The sequence below is a fragment of the Pleurodeles waltl genome, chromosome 11 (assembly GCF_031143425.1).
Source record: "Pleurodeles waltl isolate 20211129_DDA chromosome 11, aPleWal1.hap1.20221129, whole genome shotgun sequence".
NCBI lineage: Eukaryota > Metazoa > Chordata > Amphibia > Caudata > Salamandridae > Pleurodeles > Pleurodeles waltl.
Genome location: NC_090450.1, coordinates 938,377,770 through 938,383,769, shown reverse-complemented (window position 1 = coordinate 938,383,769; position 6,000 = coordinate 938,377,770). Strand labels below are relative to the sequence as shown.

Below are 6,000 nucleotides of genomic sequence, written 5' to 3'. Positions count from 1 at the left end.
AGTTTTGACGCAGTGAAGTCTCAAAATGACAAAGTGAAATGTAAATTTAACTGCGTCAGAACTATGTGGCTTTCTCCCTGGTAAGGCCTACCCTGCATACATTATACCTGGGGAAGGTATAATGTGACGGAAAGCTTTACAAACTGACGCATTGGGCCCCGTGTGTCAGTTTGTAAATCTGCAGCAGTTCTGTGCACTGCTAACGTCACTGGTGCGCCCATAAAAAAATGATGCAGCAGTGGTGTAAAGGGCATGTTAATTAGGCCCACAATATCACGGTCCCCATACTTTTTTACGGACTTCAACCGCTGCTTCCAGTTTGTTGGTATAGTCACAGCAAAGTAGCAAACATAAATGCATACAGTATTCTCCAAAGTGTCGGTTCTGCTTTACACACACGAGCAGAAAATTGGTTAGCTGCTGGTGTGCTCTCTGACCTACTTGAAGCGATTCTTAGCAAAAATATCTCCTTCGACTGTTGAAGAGACATATAGGTCTTTGAAGTTACTACTTATATAAATAAGGGGGCAACATTGATGTTTTCTTATTGCCCCCTTTCTTCCCCTTAATATGAGTCCACCATTTCCCGAGTTTCTCATTTTACAGATGTTCTCCGGCACACTCTAAGATGTTTTCGAAACGACGAAACCAAAATTGTATTTTTTAAAGGTGTAAATGAAATGCAGCAAATGCAACTGTGTAGCTCAATGAAACGGCTCACCTGCAGTAAGTGCTGTATCGAAAAATGTAGTTTACCATTTACATTTCTTTCAATGATTACCATGCCTCCTTGGTAAACATTTGAAGACATGCTTTAAGAATTCGTGCTTCTTCCATTTCCACACCACATCGCTAGCAGCATGGACCCCATCTTCACATGAAGAGCATCAAACCTGTAACTAGGATGCAGCGCTACCTGTGCAACTATTTAGCATAAAATTTCCCAGAGTTCTCTGCTCGCCGGTATGGAATATTTGGGGCAGAGAGTGGACGGAACCTGATAAAACAATCCTAACAAAGTGTATTATTTTGCCTGTTAGAAGCCAGTGGAGGTGTAGTAATTCTTGGACAACTAAACGTTTCCTTGGTCTTTGTATCATGAGGTGGTACCCCGAGACGCACCTTTATTCGCCTTTTTATTGTTAGCTTTGCGCAGTGGCAGTATCGTAGCCAATGAGGTCTAACCGAGGCGCGATTATTGCTTATTGAAAACTTTACCCAATACCCCGCCATGACGATTTGAAATATAGTCGATATTGGCACTTTTTGACAGTCTCCAAGGAGACTGAATATTAATGTATAAAAATAAGATTTTTTTTAGTAGTTTATGTGAACGTGTTGGTGTCGGCTAGACCACACAGAGTTTATTTTCTTTTAGTTCACTGTTTTCGATTTAGTTTTAGTGTGTCGGAGTTTCTGCATCCGGCAGGCACTTTCAGGATGCTTTCGTCTTGATTAGTTTTCGTATTTCTGTTGGAAGCCGTTTGTTATCAACAGGATAATGCGGAGAAAGTTCGCTCAGACTGTATGCAGTGTTTGAAACAGAACGAGAGCTGACGAAGGTGTCGAGCGTGACTTTTAACGTTATATAAAGTGGCATATTTAGGAGCCCCTAGCGCCTCCTTGCTCCACATTTCCGTCCTTTTTTTTAGACGCAAATGTGGCCCAACGAGGCCAAAAACGCCGCGCCGTTTTTTAAATGCGACGTTACCATGGTGGCGTTAGGGTGGCGTTCAGGGGCTCAAGATAAGTGGCAGCTCCACTTTTCATAAATCTGCCCCAAAGTGCATTTCTAAACCGCTTCAGGGCACTCAATTACAGATGTTACCGAGCTCAAGGACAGAGGCGTACCATCTATTGGTACAGCAGGTGCCCAGGGGGCCGCTTTAACCCTAATTTTTCCCGTATTTTATCATTCAAACAGCAACAAAAGGGCCCATTTCCTTCCTTGCACTAGGGACCATTTTTTCACCTGAGAGGGATGAAAAGCTATAAGGTATATTTGAGAGCCCCTAGCGCCACTTTAGTGCTGCCATAGCGTCATTTTTTTTTTACGCTAAGGCAGCGTTAAAGTGGCATTTTCCCCGGACCGTATTTACAAAGTGGCTCAATGCATGCATTGCACCACTTTGTAAACCCTTGCGTCATATTATGTATGGAAGGATGCAAGGAGGGCGTTCCTGCACTAGGAGAGGCATAAAAATGGCACAAAGGAATCTACGAGATTCCTTTGTGCCATTTTTACCTGCAATTTTTAACATTGTTAAAAAGAGGCTGACATTGGTTACAATGGGCCTCTGGGTGCTTTGCAGGGTTAGCGTCATTATTGTTTATGCTAATCCTGCAAAGCACCGGACTAGCGTAAAAAATTATGAGGCTAGTCACCCTAACTACTGCCATGGTGCGCCGTATTTTAAATACGGCACTACCATGGTGGCGTGAGGGGGGCGTTAAGGTGCGCAGGAAAAATGACACTGCACCTAGTGCAAGCACAACTTTTCATAAATCTACCCCTGAGCGTGTATGCCCTGTTTGAATACTACGACAATGAGGTCACACAAAGATTCCTTGCATGGTTGCCTCGTCCAACTCAGCTACCAGATCCGGCACATGTGTAGACTGCACGAGCACAGGGCACAGAACGTACACAGCGGCATGTTCCATGCACGCAATAAAACTTAGGGCCAGATTTATGAAAAGTGGAGCTGCACCCAGTGCAGTGTCACTTTTCTTGCACCTGTAGAAAAGCACCCTCTTTTTGGCATGGTTACCCCCATTTTTTGCCTAATGTCAGTGTGTTTTTAACTGTGTTCACTGGGATCCTGCTAACTAAGACCCCCAGTGACTGTGCTCTCTTTCTCTAAATTCAGTTGTTCATGGTCTTTTTCACTCCATAATTGGTATACTGGTGCCCCCATGTAAGTTCCTAGTATATAGTACCCACGTACCCAGGGCACTGCGGCACCAGGTGTCCCACATGGGCTGCAGCATGTATTATGCCACTCATGGGAGCCCATGCAAAATCTCTCTGCAGGCCTGCCATTGCAGCCTGCGTGGAAGGGTGCGTGCACTCTTTTTACTACAGGTCACTGAAGCAGGTTACTGTAAGTCACCCCTATGGCAGGCCCTCCTAGCCCAGAGGGCAGGGTGCATGTACCTGTGTGTGAGGGTGCCCCTGAATGAGCTGAGGTGCCCCCACAAACTCCAGCTCCATTTTCCTGGACTTTGTGAGTGCGGGTAAGCCATTTTACCTGTGTACTGGACATAGGCCACTACCTATGTCCGGCTACATAATGGTAACTCCAAACCCAGGCATGCTTGGTATGAAACATGTTGAAATCATACCCCAATACTGTTCCCAGTATTGGTTGTATGATCCCATGCACTGTGGGGGCTCCTTCGTGGACCCCCCAGTTTTGCTCCTACCAGTTTGCAAGGTCTTCCTGGGCAGCCTCGCTGCTGCCACCCTCCAGACAGGTTTCTGCCCTCCTGCTGCTTGAGCAGCTCAAGCCCAGGAAGGCAGAACACAGGATTTCCTTTGGGAGTGGGATTGGGAGATAACCCCTCTCCCTTTGGAAATAGGTGTTACAGGGCTTGGGAGGGGTAGCCTCCCCAAGCCACAGGTATGCTTTGAAAGGCACATTTGGTGCCCTTCTTGCAGAAACTGGTTGGCACCAGTCCAGGGATACCAGTCCCTGCTATGGTGCGAAACTGGACAATGTAAAGGGGAGTGACCACTCCCCTGTTTATCACCACCCCAGAGCTCCTACAGGGGATCACTTGGTTCTGCCATCTTGAATCCAGGATGGGCGAGAGGCCCCTGGGAGCATCTGAGTGGCCAGGTCAGGCAGGTGATGTCACAGCCCCCTCCTGATAGGTGGTCACCCTGCTAGGTGACCAATCCCCCTTTTAGGGCTATATAGGGTCTCCCTCTTGGGCGGGTCCTCAGATTCGACGTGCAAGATTCCAACAGGACTCCTCTGCAATGTTTACTTTTACTTCTGGCCACTGGAACCGCAACTGGACTCCACAGGAACCGACAATCTGCAGCTCCAGTGACGACTTTGCCTCTGCAACATTGTTTCTCTGGCTCCTCCCAGCTCCTGCAACATTTCCCTGGCTGTGCACCCTCTGAGGGTGGTAAGTCATCAGTCTGCACAAAAGAAGTAAGAAGGAATCTCGCTTGGAGTGAAGGAGTCACTCCCCAGTATCTGCAGCCACCAACGGCTCGACAACCAGCCACGTGGATCCTCTCTCCTGCAACTCTGTGTGCATCCTGCAACCCAGGTGGTGGTCTGAAGTTGTCCCCTTGGTCCTCTCTAACAGATGCCTATCTTTGGAGTGGGTGAGTCTTTGCCCCTCCTTGCATGACAGTACTCCTGTGCACCACGACTCTAGCAGCTACCAAGGCTTGTTGGCTCTTCATCCAAGGAATCTTCAGGCTCCATGTAGTCCTGTCCTCCAGCTCTCGTCTCTGACATGGACAGTCTCCTTCCTGCTACTCCAGTGATTTGGAACTCTCTGCCAGGTGTGCTGAGTGGGCCTCACCGCGACTCCTGTTCTTGCTGCCAGCGGGTCGCCTGTGGGGCCTCCATCTTCGTCTCAAGACTCTTCTAGTTCGTGGGGGTCACCTGGGACTCCCCTCCATGGGTTGAGTCCCCTCTGACTCTCCTGGTCCCCAGCATTTCTACAAACTTTTTTTTTAGGAACTCTTGCCATTGCCAAGTCTTGTTAGTGGTTTTCCCTCACCACTTATGTGCTGCATCTCTCCTCGCGATGTGGAACACCGACTGCATCACTCCTGGAACTCCTCTTCTGCTCTTGTGCTGCACAGCCGGCTCCTGTCCTTCCTCGTCAACCTGGTTCAGCATCACCAGAAGGGTGGGTAGTGGCTCCTGACCCAACCGGACACTCCAACTGGAACTGGACTGCTCCCCTTCTTTTGCAGGTCCTCTTCTGGCAGACTCCATCTTCAGTTTCTTCCAGTCTTGCTTGGGTCTTGCATTGTCCTTCTGCAAAGTTTCTCTGTGGGTTTGGGTGAAAAACAGATAATTACCTCTCTTCTCCAGGTCGCTGGGGGTCACTCTTGTATTTACCTATTGGGGTCCCAAGTGCGTTCAGCTCCCCTCTACAGGTCTTACTCACCTGGGTGGGGGTCCGACCTTCACATTCCACTTTTTTAGTACATGGCTTGTTCTCCCCCTAGGGTTTCTGTTGCATACTGTTCTTTCACTGTTTTCTATTGCATTTCAATGCCTTTTCCTATGTACCAGTGTGTATATATAATTGTGTTTACTCACCTGCTAACAGAGCATAACCTATATAGTAATTTAGTATTGATGTTACCAAATAAAGTACCTTTATTTTTGTAACACTGTGTGGTTCTTTCATGTGTGTAAGTGTTGTGTGACTACAGTGGTATTGCATAAGCTTTGCATGTCTCCTAGATAAGCCTGGCCTGCTCATCCACAGATACCTATAGAGAGCCTGGCTTCCTGGACACTGCCTACACTACACTAATAGGGATACCTCGACCTGGTATAGGGTGAGAACACCTTAGGCATATACCACACACCAGGCCAGCTTCCTACATTGGTGGTCTAGCGTCGGGATAAGCACTTGCAATTGCCTTACCACTCTGCCACTGGGTACTTTCCACAGGAAAGGCTAGTACTGTTAGGTACACAATACATCTAGTATTAGGGATCTAGTCTCCTGAGTTTGGGTAAGCTAGGGGTTGGTATAGCCCTTGCTCCAAACTTTGCTGGGAGCCTAGTGCTAGAGTAGTTAGGGACTCTACACCACTCTAGCTAGCTGACATGTCTTCAGCAGAGCATACCTCTCAGCCCATGGATTCTCCCTATGAGAACCGGACCTTCCAAGAACTTAGGGAGATATGTGCTGAGAGAAAGCTGAAGACAGGGAGAAAATCCAATAAATTCTACTTCTGGGCCGGCTCCTCCAGATTGGCCAGGAACATGCTGGTAGCCAGGAGGTGAG

The 6,000-nt window shown here is 47.9% G+C and overlaps 1 non-coding gene across 1 annotated transcript; it reads left to right on the top strand.

The window, feature by feature from the left end:
* Window positions 1-1,144: 1,144 nt before the first annotated feature.
* Window positions 1,145-1,285, top strand: LOC138266718 (U4 spliceosomal RNA). Its single transcript, XR_011199650.1, has one exon. It is a non-coding gene; the product is annotated as a U4 spliceosomal RNA (small nuclear RNA).
* Window positions 1,286-6,000: the final 4,715 nt, after the last annotated feature.